Genomic DNA, 8771 nt, shown 5'->3' with positions numbered 1-8771 from the left:
TCATATCCCACACGTGCTTAACTGGAGACACTTCCCGTGATCGTGTTGTCCAGCGAAATTTCCCGCGTCTTTCAGAGCACATTGAGGTTTACGGGCACTCGGTGGGTGAGCATTATCCTATTGGAACAACACATCACCCTGTTGCAAGAACAAAACAGCATTCAGCACATATCGAGCGCTGGTTAGCGTCCCTCCAGAAACATCAAAAGTGAAAGAGAATTCTAGTTTACAGCACCCCAGACCATAAGGACTGGGTTGGGGCTAGTGTGTCTTTGACGAATGCGCTCTACGAGACAACGCTCATCAAGACTACGTCGTACACGCAAACGACCGTCACTTGCTTGCGGGCAGAATCTGCTTCCATCGTTGAAGGCCACGACGCTCCATTCTCCCTTCCAAGTGATCCTCTGACAGCACCGTCGAGCCGTGCACAGTGATTCTGTGGAGTATGTGGAAGACAGGCTACAGGTGTGCCTACCCAAAGTCCAAGAGCTAATAAGCGGTTCGTAAGAAATTAGGAAATTTGTGCTAAGGACTTATGGGAATAAACTGCTGAGGTCATTGGTCCCTAAGCTTACACACTACTTAATCTAACATAAACTAACTTACGCTAAGGACGACACACACACCTATGCCGGAGGGAGGCCTCGAACCTTCTACGGGGGGAGCCACGCGGACCGTGACAAGACGCCTTGACCAAGCGGGTACACCGCACGGCCCGGTTCGTAAGAGTTCGTGTTGACACCTCTGGACTCACAAGACCTCGTATCTGTGCTGTGGTACCTGTACGATCTGCCACTGCTGCCCTTCCAAAACGACGACCCTGGTGGGCGTTTGTGCTGCGTGGATGTCAAGAACCTCGTCTACGGGTTTGAGGATGTTCAAGTGACCACTGAGACCAGCTTCGTTGCACAACTGAAGCAGGACGTACAACTGGTGTCGTAATTCTTCGAGAGGACCACCCCGGAACTTCGAAGGCCACAATTTGATCCCTTTCGAACTCACTCAGTTGGCTGTAGGAGAGGCATGTTTGCACGATTACTTCACACGCCTGCACCACACTGATTGTAGCATTTATTATTAAAAGGTAGAAACAGACGGCGCTCTGGTAGCTATGCCACTAAGCTTCCTGTTAGCGAATGACGTTAAAATCATTATCAGTACATGAACTATCCCTCAGGTGGCGTACGCCGTCACCCGATCAAAATGGATGTCGTCTTTCCAGGTGTAGAAATTTTATCTTGCAGTATATGTATAACGTAACGATCGATTAAATATTTACATATAATATACACTTTATTGGTTCTGGTAAACAGCAGTCATCTTCATATGTTTAAAATGCGCCCTAAATTTTCGTATGGATGTATATCATAAACAGTTAAGCGCATCGAAGATGATGGAATCATCTAAAATATTTGATAGACTCTACGTCATTTCGTCACAAGATAAAAAGACTGAAATTACAATTATGGAAAATATTTTGGTTTTTATTAAGAGACCCCTATTACATTATTAATATTGTCGCATTAACTATAAATTGATTAATTTTGTCAATATCACCAGGGTCCTAGTTCACTACAGAGGCAACAAAAGAACAGCTGCAACTCCACAAAAATCTAAATTGTAGTATTTGTATCTATAATGATCCTCAGCTTCACCTGGACCCATGAAATAATGAAACAAAGCTTATTACTGGCAATTAAATTGTCGGTATATGTCTAGCTATAGCAGACTATTTCCTTCAGTTGTAAGATAAACGGGAAAACGTGTTGCACAGTGAACTGATAACTAATGCCCTAAGTTGTAAACGAAAATTCTGGAGGATTTGCTCCATGACACTGAATCGGATTACAAAATAATTGTCTGTATTCATTCTTATTTGTTATTCATCTGGTTAAACTAAATGTAATTCATTATGCTGGTCTCCTGGGAAATAGTCTCCTCATTATTACGAAGCGTAAATTGAATCTTCGCTTCCAGTTCACGTGGCCGATACTTAAAATGAATCGGTAGATTCTGTTGAGATCAAGTAGCCACAATAAACTTCCTGTCTAAGATCGACATGTTTCTTGATTGTAGTGACTTCAGGTTCTAGAAATAAGTTTCTAGGAAGAATTATTCGAGTACACTAACTTCTTGTCGCCCACTTTCCTTTGCTGCTGCTAGTAACACCTACGCCTCTACAGCTCCACAGTAGAGTTTTTAGTTCCAGGAAAGTAAGCCTCTTCGGGCATGGGGACAGAGAATTTGGTAACAAAACGTCAGTATTTGCCGGCTACTTTGTTTCTTGCCTACATGTAGCCTTTGGCATACCAGTATAGTATAACCAGGAAGCTGGGACATATTGTTTCTTAGTTTTGGCACACCAGGATATAAACTCACAGTTGGGACATGTAATGTTGTCTTCGGCATACTACTAGACAGCTGTCATACGTTGTAGGATAGTCTTCGGCTTGTCAGTATTTAACTACACAACTAGTAGAAGTTTTAATGTAGTGTTCACCATATCATTACGCTACTAGACAACTGACCCCTGATTTGAGTGTAGCCTTCGACATACCATAACACAACCAGACAGCTATAAGGTGCTGTAGTGTAGTGATTGGCGCAACAAAACTAGACAGCTGGTAGATGTTACGGCGATTTGTACGCAAATTCTGCCACACTTTTACAATGAAATTTTGTTTTTCAAATTTCGGTACCAGGTGAAATTAGCACAAATTTCATCCCTTTAGAAGATACTTCAAAAAAAAGAAAAAAAATGGTTCAAATGGCTCTGAGCAATATGGGACTTAACATCTGAGGTCATCAGTCCCCTAGAACTACTTAAACCTAACTAACCTAAGGACATCACACACATCCATTACCGAGGCAGGATTCAAACCTGCGACCGTAGTGGTCGCGCAGTTCCGGACTGAAGCGCCTAGAACCGCTTGGCCACACCAGCCGGCAGAACATACTTCGACCCATGACTTACTACCATAGTCTGAGGAAGGCCAAACTGTTGATCTAAGCTTATTCATATGGAATTACATTTTGAATAATCCCAGTTTTTAAAGTAGTTTTTGTTGTTGTTTTTAGTCCACAGACTGAATAGCTGCAGCTTTCCACGCTAGTTCATCTCATGGAATAATATCCATCTCCGCATGATTACTGCAATCAATATCAAATTTCAACCTACTTTCTGTTTTCGACCCCTGCCTTGTGCGGAGAAAACCCTGGTTCGACTCCTGGCCTTTGTGCCAATTTTCATTTGTCTCTTCTCCCTGCCATAGATGTTTCAGACTTGAAAAGGTCTCTGGAATCATGTATAGTTTGTTCAAAATGTTCAAATGTGTGTGAAATCTTATGGGATTTAACTGCTGAGGTCATCAGTCCCTAAGCTTACACATTACTTAACCTACATTATCCTAAGGACAAACAAACACACCCATGCCCGAGGGAGGACTCGAACCTCTGCCGGGACCAACAGCACAGTTCATGACTGCAGCGCCACAAGACCGCTCGGCTAATCCCGCTCGGCTCATGTATAGTTTCATTTAATTAATTGCTACTTTGAATGTACTGTGCTCACATTATCAGAATATCAAAAAGATGATCGTTTCTAACCATACTTACAACTGCAGATAGACAGTCTTAAGTCTTGGCAATTGGGAAGGGATATTTTAGGGCACTGTTGACAGCTTATTAGAATCAACACGTACACCATGGAAAAATGAGATGTCAACATACAGGAACCAATAACCGCGCTGTCGGCTAAATACGCTATGACCTAATGCGAATAATTTCGGAAATAAATCGGGGTGGGCTGTCAGATCTGTGTAGAAGATATGAGAAAATGCAGACGTCAGCGTTTCGTTGCCGATGCGATATCGGCTGGAGAGCAGCTAGGAAGGTAGTGCTAGCGCTAAGGGCAGACAGCTCGCCGCCAGCGGGTAGGAAACTTAATAAAGCAGTGTAGAGCGGCGCGCGCGGTCCGCCTGTGAGCTAGCGACAATGCGGGGGCGGCGGAGCCAGACTCGCTACTGAGTGCCGGTGGCTGCGGCGGCGGCGGCGGCGGCGGCGGCGGTCTGTATGAGGCGCACGTCCCCAGGGAGCGGACAGGCAGAGGACAGGGATATTGCGCGCTCCCGCGGGAGCCCCGCAGCACAAAGGCGGCCCGCGATTTTACAGCCTCTCGCCTCTGCCGCCGCCGTTATTGATGTCTGCCGCGGCTCGGCGCTGCCTCCTGCCGGACGATCGAGGCGCCGCTTGCGATGTGGGCTGAGCTGGCTGACAGGTTCCAGTCTACCACTCAGGTCTATGTGTCTGCATAGACAAGCCTGTCCAGGATTAGCGTTCTCGGAGCACGCTCGCACTCGGCGAACGCAGCCGTGTTTGCTCAGCGCTTTAACTTCCCCCACTAGTACCCTATTCTGATCAGGTGCGCAAGTCAGACAGCTGTACATGATTGCGTGTCCGAAAGAAGACACTATGCATTCATACAATTGGTTTGCCTCAATGGACACTCAATCCACAATCTATATCTACAACCATACTCCGCAAGCCACTTGACGGGGTGTGGCGGAGCGTATCTTGAGTACCTCTATCAGTTCTCCCTCCTATTCCAGTCCGTATTGTTCGTGGAAAGAAAGATTGTCTGTATGCCTCTGTGTGGGCTCTAATCTCTCTGATTTTATCCTCATGGCCTCTTCGCGAGATATACGTAGGAGGGAGCAATATACTGCTTTACTCCTCCGTGAAGGTATGTTTTCGAAACTTCATAAAAAGCCCGAACCGAGCTATCGAGCGTCTCTCTTGCAGAGTATTCCACTGGAGTAAAGCTTTCGCGATTACTAAATTTTCCTGTAACGAAGCGCGCTGCTCTCCGTTGGATCTTCTCTATCTCCTCTATCAACCCTATCTGGTTCAGATACCACACCGCTGAGCAATATTCAAGCAGTGGGCGAACGTGTACTGTAACCTACTTCCTTTGTTTTCGGACTGCGTTTCCTTAGGATTCTTCCAATGAATCTCAGTCTGGCATCTGCTCTACCGACGATGAACTTTATATGATAATTCCATTTTCAATCACTCCTAATGCCTGCTCCCAGATAATTTATGGAATTAACTGCTTCAAGTTGCTGACCTGCAATATTGTAGCTAAATGATAAAGGATCTTTCTTCCTATGTATTCGCAGCACATTACACTTGTCTACATTGAGATTCAATTGCCATTCCCTGCACTATGCGTCAATTCGTTACAGATCCTCCTGCATTTCAGTACAATTTTCCATCATTACAACCTCTCGATATACTACAGCATCATCCTCAAAAAGCCTCAGTGAACTTCCGATGTTATCCGCAAGGTCGTTTATGTATATTGTAAATAGCAACGAACCTACGACACTCCCCTGCGGCACACCTGAAATCACTCTTACTTCGGAAGACTCCTCTCCATTGAGAATGACATGCTGCGTTCTGTTATCTAGGAACTCTTCAATCCAATCACACAATTGGTCTGATAGTCCATACGCTCTTACTTTGTTCATTAAACGACTGTGGGGAACTGTATCAAACGCCTTGCGGAAGTCAAGAAACACGTCTTCTACCTGGGAACCCGTGTCTATGGCCCTATGAGTCTCGTGGACGAATATCGTGAGCTGTGTTTCACACTATCGTCTTTTCCGAAACCCATGCTGATTCCTACAGAGTAGATTTCTAGTGTCCAGAAAAGTCATTATACTCGAACATAATTCTACAACTGATTGATGTTAGAGATATAGATCTATAGTTCTGCACATCTTGAAAACGGGGATGACCTGTGCCCTTTTCAATATTTTGGAACGCTACGCTCTTCTAGAGAACTACGGTACACCGCTGCAAGAAGGGGGGCGAGCTCCTTCGCGTACTCTGTGCAAAATCGAAGTGGTATCCCATCAGGTCCAGCGGCCTTTCCTCTTTTGAGCGATTTTAATTGTTTTTCTACGCCTCTGTCATCTATTGCGATATCTACCATTTTGTCATCCGTGCTACAATCTAGAGAAGGAACTACAGTCCACTCTTCCTCTGTGAAACACCTTTGGAAAAAGACACTTAGTATTTGAGCCTTTAGTCCGTCATCCTCTGTTTCAGTACCATTTTGGTCACAGAGTGTCTGGACATTTTGTTTTGATCCACCTACCGCTTTGACATAAGACCAAAATTTCTTAGGATTTTCGGCCAAGTCAGTACACAGAACTTTACTTTCGAATCCATTGAACGCCTCTCGCACAGCCCTCCTCACACTACATTTCGCTTCATGTAAATTTTATTTGTCTGCAAGGCTTTGGCTATATTTATGTTTGCTGTGAAGTTCCCTTTGTTTCCGTAGCAGTTTTCTAACTCGGTTATTGTACCACAGTGGCTCTTTTCCATCTCTTACGATCTTGCTTGGCACATACTCATCTAATGCATATTGTACGATCGTTTTGAACTTTGTCCACTGATCCTCAACAGTATCTGTACTTGAGATAAAACTTTTGTATTGAGCCGTCAAGTACTCTGAAATAGGCTTTTTGTCACTTTCGCTAAACAGAAAAATCTTCCTAACTTTTTAAATATTTCTATTTACAGCTAAAATAATCGATGCAGTAACCGCTTTACGATCGCTGATTACCTGTTCTGTGTTAACTGTTTCAAATAGTTCGGGTCTGTTAGTCACCAGAAGGTCTATTATGTTATCGCCACGAATCCGTTCTCTGTTTAACTGCTGAAGGTAGTCTTGAGATAACGCACTCAAAAAATTTCACTGGATTCTTTATCCCTGCCACCCGTTATAAACGGTTGAGTCTCCCAGTCTATATCTAGTAAATTAAAATCTCCACCCAGAACTATAACATGGTCGGGAAATCTACTCAAAATATTTTCAAAATTTTCCTTCAGTTGCTCTGCAACAACAGCTGCTGAGCCAGAGGGCCTATAGAAACATCTAATTACCATGTTTGAGTTTGCTTTAACCGTGACTTTCACCCAAATTATTTCACATTTCGGATTTCCGTCAATTTCCTTCGATGCTATTGCACTTTTATCGCTATAAACACGCCTCCCTCTTCACTGTCCAGCCTGTCTCTGCGGTATACATTCCAGTCGTAGTGGAGATGCGAATTTCGTTTGACCTCCGGCGGGAATGTAAAATTAACAAGCATGTAGAACATAGACGGGGACTGTGGACAGGTAGCGCTAGGTGAGAATGTGAGTCGGCCAGTGCTGAGATAGTTACTGTGTCCGAATGGAGATTTCGTTAACGCAACTGCCTACTAAGCTGGAGATCCCAGGTGCGATTTCCGGTCCGGTACATATCTTCACACGTCTCAGCAAATTCCACATAAAGTTCGGATGCAGCTGACATAAATAGCTCCTTCTGCTTCCTTTCCTTCCCCCCCCCCCTCCCACCCCCTACAAGTTCAGTTTACATGAGATGCCATGATTCATCTCCAGACGGCTTAAATGCCTTCCTTACAACATGTGGTGCATTTTTTTTTACAGATTAACTGTCCTAAAATATAAATAATACATAATTATAAGCGCGTCATACACAGATGGTTGTGTTACAGATTTTCATTGGATGTGATTTACGTGAAATGTTGGTTTGGAGTGTTTGTTTTCATAACATTCGTACAACAGAGGTGAATACATTCCAACTGCATTCTTATCATGGGACACGTAAATTTTTATCACTGAACACTTTAGATTTGTCACATAAAAGATTTCTACCACATACAACATTTGTTTTCAAATAACAGCCACCGTCTCCAACCATGTCATCATATGACAAAACAACTAATTATTTACAGCTCGTACAAAATAGATACGTGTTTCAAAGTGTTACTTACCTTCAAAGTAGTCACCAGCATTGTGTATAGCCTATTGCCAGCGACGTCGAAGTCGTAGGATACTCATAGCAGTGCCAGTTGTGTTGACAGTTCGACCGGCGCAGTCTATTGCCCGACGAATTTGTAGCAGCTATGACGCGAATACCGTGAAGTGTTTCCTTCGGTTTCGAAATCGATTTGAACTCACGAGAGTTTAAGTCAGGGGAGCGCAATAGTTGGTATAGCACTTAGCAGCCTCATCAGTGAAATAAATCAGTAACAGAATGAGATTTTCACTCTGCAGCGGAGTGTGCGCTGATATGAAACTTCCTGGCAGATTAAAACTGTGTGCCGGACCGAGACTCGAACTCAGGACCTTTGCCTTTCGAGGGCAAGTGCTCTACCACTGAGCTACCCAAGCACAACTCACGCCTCGTCCTCACAGCTTTAGTTCTGCCAGTACCTCGTCTCCTACCTTCCAAACTTTACAGAAGCCCTCCTGCGAACCTTGCAGAACTAGCACTCCTGAAAGAAAGGATATTACGGAGACATGGCTTAGCCACAGCTTCCGGAATGGTAGAGCACTTGCCCGCGAAAGGGAAAGGTCCCGAGTTCGAGTCTCAGCCGGTACACAGTTTTAATTTTGCCAGGAAGTTTCTAATCAGTAACAGCTTGCACTGTACGTGCTTGAGCATTGTCCTGCAAAATGATTGTCAGGTCCTGCAGAAAGTGTCATCACTTCTGTGTCTAAGATGGTCGTAGGATGTGTTCCAAAAATTAACAGCGCCGCTCGAACTGTTAACACACCTGGCACTGCTGAGAATATTCTATGACTTCCACATTGCTGGCAACGGGTTATACACAATGTTGGTGACTACTTTGAAGGTCAGTAAAACTTTAAAACACTTATATATTTCGTACGAGCTGTAAATACATAGA

General features: G+C 44.1%; 1 non-coding gene across 1 annotated transcript; it reads right to left on the bottom strand.

The window, feature by feature from the left end:
• Positions 1-8180: 8180 nt before the first annotated feature.
• On the bottom strand, positions 8181-8254 carry Trnas-cga. Its single transcript has one exon. It is a non-coding gene; the product is annotated as a tRNA-Ser (tRNA).
• Positions 8255-8771: the final 517 nt, after the last annotated feature.

The sequence above is a fragment of the Schistocerca americana genome, chromosome 4 (genome assembly GCF_021461395.2).
Source record: "Schistocerca americana isolate TAMUIC-IGC-003095 chromosome 4, iqSchAmer2.1, whole genome shotgun sequence".
Taxonomy (NCBI): domain Eukaryota; kingdom Metazoa; phylum Arthropoda; class Insecta; order Orthoptera; family Acrididae; genus Schistocerca; species Schistocerca americana.
The sequence above is the reverse complement of the archived record's forward strand: the minus strand, read 5'-3'. Positions and strand labels throughout refer to the sequence as shown.